This window comes from Mastomys coucha, unplaced genomic scaffold, assembly GCF_008632895.1.
Source record: "Mastomys coucha isolate ucsf_1 unplaced genomic scaffold, UCSF_Mcou_1 pScaffold22, whole genome shotgun sequence".
Classification (NCBI taxonomy): Eukaryota; Metazoa; Chordata; class Mammalia; order Rodentia; family Muridae; genus Mastomys; species Mastomys coucha.
Window position 1 is genome coordinate 177,858,834 of NW_022196905.1, and position 8,275 is coordinate 177,867,108.

The 8,275-nt window shown below is 38.5% G+C and overlaps 1 protein-coding gene across 6 annotated transcripts in view; it reads right to left on the minus strand.

Moving 5' to 3' along the window:
* Positions 1-8,275, minus strand: part of Dlc1 (DLC1 Rho GTPase activating protein) — a 377,111-nt gene that overhangs the window by 237,569 nt on the left and 131,267 nt on the right. The gene's annotated exons all lie outside the window — the stretch shown is intronic.

The window sequence follows — 8,275 nt, forward strand, 5'->3', positions numbered from 1 at the left end:
CTAAAATGCTTAGGACTTAATTGTTTAAATTTTTGAATATACATACATATTTAAACATTTATATATATGTAAATATATATGTACATCTATAGACACGTGTGTATTTATAGACACATATATTTTATTTAATACTGAAATGAGCCTTTCAGGAGAATACATTTGTAATATTTCAACTAAGTCACTTTCTTTGACACTGCTAATTCCCAGATAAAAACCATTTCTAATCTGGAAAGGTCTATACATAATTAATGAGCTAAAACCAAATGAAACTACAGCGATACTTTCCCCTGGGTAGTAAAATCCATGGAATATAAAAGAATTTACATAGTATACCATGTTTGGTCATTATATCAAGTTGGAAAACTTGAAGAATTAGGCATTAAAGAAAAGGGAATTCTGACTCAAGGGAGCAGCATGTAAATTCTGTATTCTGATGGACTTACAACCTGCTGACTTGAACAATTCATATTCAGTACCAGGATATGGACTCTTGCCTATGTGTCTAGCCTTTCAGCTATAGAGTTCTTTAGGCTAGTTCTCACCCCCCTTTCTTTCTCCCTCTCTGTTTCTGTTCCTCGCTGCCTCTCTTGAGCCTGTCCTATGGGTTTTGTTTCCCTGGAGAGCACCAATACAACATATATCAATGACAAGACTAATCATCTGGAATTGCTGGGCTTCAAGGTTGTTTTTAATGTGACCATGGTGACCAAACAATGGCTTTTCCCTCTTACTACTTGAGATTGCTTTGATTTTGAGCTCAATCTCCACCATCTCTAAACATTAGAAAGCACTCATACTAACCTGCTCAACATCACTGGCATTTCTGCAAAGCAGGCCCACCTCCCTGTGCTCGCTGCAACTCCCTGTGCTTGGAAATCACAAAGAAAAGTGGCTTTTTTGTTTACAAATCCAGTCAGTGTGAGCAAGCCTGAGTTACCCACGCTGCCATACTTCTACCACTTAATCATGTTGTTTGCAACCAAGAGTGTAGATACAACAAGTAATTATTCTGACCAGACAGCAGTGGCTCCATGCCTGATATGGGAACATTATGTACAGGGCTGGCATTCTGCATAAGTCTTTGGGTTGTGTAATGTGGTCCCCAGTCAGTTATAACCATGAAATAGAGCAAACAGCAAGCACTGCATGCCTGTGTGTATTTAGTGCCAGAATGTGCTATACTGAAGTTACGAGGTGAAGTTTGTGTTGAGTGTGTCTTTTGGTGCATGGGTATTCAATGCTAGGCAACTTAGGTCTGTAACTTTGTTTGGATGTCAGTATATCTGAAAGGCAGATATAATTGCTTATTCCTACTTTCTGAGAATAGAAATCTTGGTGCATTGAAGATATGAAGTAACCTTCTCAAAGCTCAAGCTTTCAAGAAAGAAAGAAATAAGAGTGCTGGCTATTTCTGATTGCAAGCCTTTGATCATTTCTGACACTAAATTGTTCTTCAGTGAAAGTTACAAATTTACTGCCTCTGACTCATTTCATAGACGCACTATCTTGCTTTTTCTATATTTTTTCCTGAAAAAAATCCACAACAGGTGAGTCTAAGTCAATATGCTATATAATTTTGATGTATGTAGAGGCCCATATTTGAAATATTTAGTTACTCTAGTTTCCAGAATGTTAGCACTAGTAGTCCAAGCCATTAAGATGCTTGGTAGTTATCCTTTTCTTTAGGAAACTAGCAAAAGTTTTTATTATTTTGTGACTTCTTTTGATTTGATACTTTCTGAGCTTGTATTTTATCCTAGAAACCGTCCATTCAGATACTCTCTGTTCTTTCAGTGAGTGCATAATGAATGCTGGGATGCTGGAACAAATGTGTAAGTAGTTTGTGCTCAGGAAGAGATGAATTATCTTTTATCTTATCTTTACAGTAGTTCCAAAGTAGAAAAAAAGTTAAAAAAATCAACCAACAACAAGCCAATCAACTAATCAACAAACTAACCAACTAACCAACCCATCCACCCACCCACCAACCAACCTACCTACCTACCAACCAACTAACCAAGCCACCTACCTACCTACCAACCAACCATCCAATGCAACAGGAAAACAGAGTACAGGGGACAAGTGGTCTTTGATGTTTGTCACAAATCAATGGCAGGCAAAGACTTCTCTGCACGAAGGTGATAGAAGATTAGCCAACCATGCCTCTGAAGCTATTATGATGCGATGCTGATTGACCACAAGGTCTTCAGTCTCTTAGGAAAGTAAATGCAGGTATAAAAATTTAAATTCACTTTCTTCTCTATCTTTCAGGTAGAAGAGAAAAGGGTGAGTTTTAAATTGCAATTAGACATCATTTGCCTATTGTGAAATAAAAATATGTAATTGGACATATTTTTTAGGTATCTCTATTTGTCAGACAGAAGAGGATGAGTTTTAGTTTGTAATTAGACAGTTGCATATGGTGAAATAAAAAATATGTAATTGTACACATGTAATTAACCCATGTATTAATTTTCTTTTAAAAACTTTTAAAAGATTTATTTACTTTTACCTTGTGTATATGAGTGTTTTGCCTACATGTATGCCTTTGTGCTATGCTTGTATAGTGCATAAGAATGGAAAAGAGTATGTCTGATCTCTTGAAACTAGGGTTAGATGTGCTTGTTAACTGTCATGTGGGTGCTGGGAACTGAGTCTAGGTCCTCTGCAATAGCAGCAAGTGTACCTAACCACTGAGCAATCTCTCCAGCATCCAGTTTAGTCAGTCTTTCCTTATTTATGTCAGTAAGTCAGATAATAGAAAAGAATAATCGTTTTTTCAAGTAGATCTTGAAGGCAAATAATGCAATGGCATTCTAGAATAGAATGTAGTAAAGGAACCCCCATCACTCGTTCCACAAATGAGGGGTGGCAGTCAAGGAGGACACACATGGCCTCTACCCTACATACTTGGCTTTAGGTCAAAGGAAACTTTCAAGAGTGGGACCCTGGAATGCACTTTTTCTTCTCTAAGAACATCTAGCTGTCACATACTTAAGACATCAAGAGTGGCTAGAACAATAAGACATGAGAAGCAGAGTAAACTCAGCTCAGCTAGAATGAAAACCAAAGCTAATGTGGCAGAGAAAGGACAGGAACACATGGTCTTGCAAAAAGAGTTGGAGGTGACCTCAGAGAGACAGCTAGGAAGAAAAAGGAGTCAGATGATAGTTGAACTAGGGTTGGAGGGAGAGTCTGGAAGGTCTTTTGGAAAAGATAACTCCATACAAGTTCAAATGAAGATTTGCTGAGTGAGTGGAATTTTTCACTTATGCCTTTGAACTCAGTGATGATCTGGGAGGAAAATGTAAGGTGTCAAACATTTTATGGGAGTGCTTAATGTAATATTCACACTAATACTAGAGAAATTTGTGAGTTTGTCATCTGGATATATTACACCTCATCTTTTAAGTTTAATGCACAACAAGACGGCTCTCAAAGCACGTTAGGAAAAGGGGTTTTATGTGGTTGAAGCTGCAGAATTAACATCTTGAGTCTGGGGCCCTGGGTTATTCTGACATTACTTCTGGCGAATATCATGTGTCCACGACTTGGCTCCGTTTTGGGTACGCATAATTTTCATCTTAAGGAATTCACAAAAGTATTAGGAGAGGTTTTTGAATTATATTGCAGTCTGCTGATGTGGAGGGTAGAACAAATAAGTTCATGATCCAAACATAAGTTTTTCTAGTTAGTGGTGAGAATGACTTAGAGGCTACTTTGAGTTTGCAAACAAGTTGTGGTCTAAATGTTCCCTTTCAAGTGTGTTCTTCAGAACCCAGAACTTGTTTTCTTATAGATAGTAAGACATGAAGACTGTCAACTCTGTTGTCAAACTCTTGAAACATCATGTACTAGAACTTAAATATTTTCCATGTTCTTGTAACACGAGTCCTGGGTATCCTGAAAATGGCTAGCCTTGTGTGTACAGTCCTTATTGTGGAATGGGATTACTGGCCTTCTTATCATCAAGGTTGTGACCAGGGTATGGCCAGGAAGAAGGTGACAAAGGTCTGGGCTGGTTTTGTCCAGGAAAGCTCTCATCACACATCCTTATTTTTAATTATAGGTTCAATAAATTGTTTCATGTGTCTCCTTTTCTCCACTGCAGCAGTCATTTCTAACAATGTTTTATCTCCTTTTGGGTTCAGAGTGAGAGAAAACATGAAAAATTCAAATATATTTGTTTTGGTAGTTTAGAAAAAAATCACCTCAAGTTCATGCCAGGGAAAGGCTGAAAACCATGTTTCACTAATATCCACAAAGAAACTTTACCTTTGTCTCACAGGTGAGCCAGACCTAGAGAGTTCTAAGCCATTCCCGGTGATGAGCAGAGGCTTTGGGACTCAGCAGATGGTGGAGCTGTGTTGGCTGTAGAAAGACCTTTCCTCAAGATAGGATGAATATTGGCAGGATTTGGCATAGTCTTCATACTCTTAATTTTGTAAGCAGACATGATATTGTGAAGGTTGTGAAGGTCTAACAATATTTCAAAGGATGTTCTGTGTAGTCAAATAACCACTGTGCTTGGGTCTATGCACTTGGCAACAGCATCACTAGTGGTTGATGCAAGAAGCTATGAGACTTCATGCACTATGTTTTGATGGACTTTTCAGAGAATAATTATTTAACATGGTAGAGAAAGAGAGACTGGAAGAATCCTGGAGGGAGTGAAGAATGTCTATCTAGTCAAGAGGTGCTTCAACAAGCACAAATTTGTCAGAGAAATATTTCCTCTACCCAGCTAAGTCTTTGTTTCTAAGCTTTTGCATTGAGATATTTCAGACATGTGGTATTTATACCTCCCAGTATTAGGTAGTTTGTATTGGCAGCTCTAAGAAGTTAATATCTATCCAAGAAAGTTTCAATCTAAATATATAAACAGACTTGACATAGACAGGAGATAGGTGATTTAGGAAGAAATTTAGCAAAGAAAACATACTAATTAAAACACTTAATATAAATGTCATAATAGTGACTTTCAGGAACTAGAAATTACAATGACAATCAATGCCATTAACTTAAGATGTTTTCTGTAATAATAATAATAATAATAATAATAATAATAATAATAATAATGATAATAGTAATAATAATAACAAAAAATCTCATGGATTGCCACCTCTGATGGTGATGATTTAGAGCAGTAGAGATTTGCACACATTGTTAATGAGAATGTAAAATGTTTCAGGAGATTCAACCCATAAAATCTATGTATATAGTCTCCTGTCTTCTTGCTCCCACTTTGTCCCCTTCCCCTTCTCCTCCCTCCTCATCCCCCTCTCCTCATGCTCATGGCTGGCCTCTCCTCCTCTACTCTCTCTCTCTCTCTTTCTCTTTCTCTCTCTCTCTCCTACCTTCTCAACTCTCCTCTCCATGCCCTGAAAAAACTACTCTATACTAAAAAAAGAAAAAAAAAATCTATGCACATATATGTATAAAGCTGTATAAGCCCCAAGTGCTTTACAAAAATTTATACATTCATGTTCAACATTGTTAGTTACATAACCTGGATTGTCAAAATGTTGCAAATCATGTAAAATTATATAGTTGTATGAAAGTTCTCACTTATGTGTATTATATTCACTTTCCAAGAATGTATGATCTTTATGTAAAAGTAGGAGGGGAGAGAAAAATATCAGGTGTTTTCTAATTGAGAGCTGTGAATGCAGAGTAGTCAACTTGGAAGGCTGTTGACCACATTTTCACCATTCACATGGATCATGGAAGACTCCTTTTGTAACTATTATTTGCACTTCTCCTCTTGCTTTTGTACCTTTCTTTGGAAATATCTTAATAAATAACTGTTTAAATACTGATCAGTAGTGATAGATTTCATAAAATTTACTTCTTAGAGTAGACTTTAACAGAGGTGATTTGTTGGCATTAATGTGCTGAAAAAGATGGGGGAATTGATCAGGAATAAAGCAGTTGACAACAGTGTCATAAAGTTTCCTTTCATGATTTCTAAATGGTGGCCGCTATGGTTTGAGTGTGCCCTGTCCCCAAGTTCATATGGGCCCTGATTCCCAATGCACTGGTGTTGTCAGGTGTTGAGGACTCATACTTTTTCATGGGACTTGGTTAGTTCTCTGGGGACTAGATTGCTATAAAACAAGCTTATTTCTCCCACAGTGTCTTATTAGACATACATGTTCCTCTACTTTTTGTCATAAGCTGAAATATCCCAAGGCTTTAATCAGTAAGCAAACATATTTCCTCACACTCTGGGACTTCCCAGCCTCTGGAACCATGAGCCTCTATTTCCTGGATCCAGTATTGTTATAGCAATAGAAAATAGACCAAGACAACTTCAAAGCCTAAAGGAGAGATCTGAAGTATTTCTGAACAATGTGTCTGCTTATTTGGTAATCATGCATGCAGTATTTATTGTATTCAGTGCAGTTCTATACTTATATATTGTCTTAGTTAGGGTTGCTATTGTTGTGATAAAACACCATAACCAAAGTAACCTTGGGAAGGGGAAGGGTATAGTTAATATTATAGCTTGTAGTTCATCATCCAGGGAACAGGGAACTGGGAGGCAGAAACAGATGCAGAAGTCTTGGAGGAATGTTGCTTTCTTGCTTGTTCCTCATAGCTTGTTTAGCCTGCTTTCTTATAACATCCAAGAAAACTAGCCAGGGCTGGAACCATCCACAGCAATATGGGCCCTCCCCAATCAATCATCAATAAAGAAGATACAACATAGGTGTGTCTGTAGTAAGATTCCCTCTTTGCAACTGACATGAGTCAAGGAGACATAAACTAATCAGAACATATAGAAACTAGCCTATCCATAACAAATCAGTAGAGAGAGTTTTTATCATGTCTGTTTTATATGTGGAAAAGTAAAATCACAAAAAAAAATTTAAGAGGCAAATGGCACACACTAGGAAGGAGAGGTGGGCTATAGCCCTACATCCACATCCTTCCCCACCAATGACATTGATGACCATCAATGAAGTTGTCACTATTATGTAAACTTTCCATTTAGCAAGTGACAACTATTCTTATCAACCACATCCAGCCACAGGTCTCCCAGCTTTGTTATAGTCTATGAACAACTCTTTTGGTGTTTGAGAAAAAAAAGGAGGGGCTGGAGATATGGCCCAGGGGTTAAGAGCATATACTGATGTTGTAGAGCACCTGAATTCAGTTTCTAGCAACCACATTGGGCCACACAAGCTCCAGGGGATCTAACAGCATATTCTAACCTCCGATGGAACTGCACTCACATGTATAAACCCATGTTCGCTCTCATACATACACAGAGAATTACAAGGTAAAACTGAAATTTTGTCCAGTCTCTCTAGACTGGTGTCCTGAGTGGAACTTGGGTGCTAGCTCTGCAGCCAGTCCCACAACACCCAGAGGAAGCTCCACTCCCAGGTGCTCTGACACTCTTAGGATCAGAGGTGAAGAACAAACTCCAACACTGGGAGTAACTGGGACCAACAGGACCAGGCACACAGGAACTCTGTCAGCAGAGTGGCTCAGGTTCCTTCCGGTCTCTCGGGCTGGTGTCCTGAGCAGATCTTGGGCCCAGGCTTCACAGCCAGTCCTACAACACCCAGAGGAAGGTGCTGCGCTCCCAGGTGCTCTAACAAGCCCAGGGTCATAGGATCCCAGAATCATAGGATCACAGAGACAGCTTGATTCTGAGGAGTTCTGACACAGCCAGGATCACAGGAAGGACTGGCTCCAGTCAGATTTGGCAAGGACAGGTAGCACTAGAGATAACCAGATGGTGTGGGGTGGGGGGCAATCGTAAGAAAATAAACAACACAAGCCAAGGTCACTTGCCATCATAAGAACCTAATTCTTCTACCATAGCAAGTCCTGGACACACCATCACACCAGAAAAACAAGATTCAGATCTTAAATCACTTCTCATGATGATGATGATACAGGACTTTAAGAAAGACATAAATAGCACCCTCAAAGAAATACAGGAGAACACAGGTAAAGAGTTATTAGCTCTTAAAGAGGAAACACAAAAAATCCCTTAAAGAACTACAGGAAAAAACAATCAAATTGGTGAAGGAAATGAGCAAAACCATCCAGAATCTAAAAATGGAAATAGAAACAATAAAGAAATCAGAAAGAGAGACAACCCTGGAGATACAAAACCTAGGAAAGAAATCAGGAGTCATAGATGCAAGCATTACCAACAGAATACAAGAGATAGCAGAGAGAATTTCAGCGGCAGAAGACACCATAGAAAATATTGACACAACAGTCAAAGAAAATGCAAAAAGCAAAAAGCTCCTAA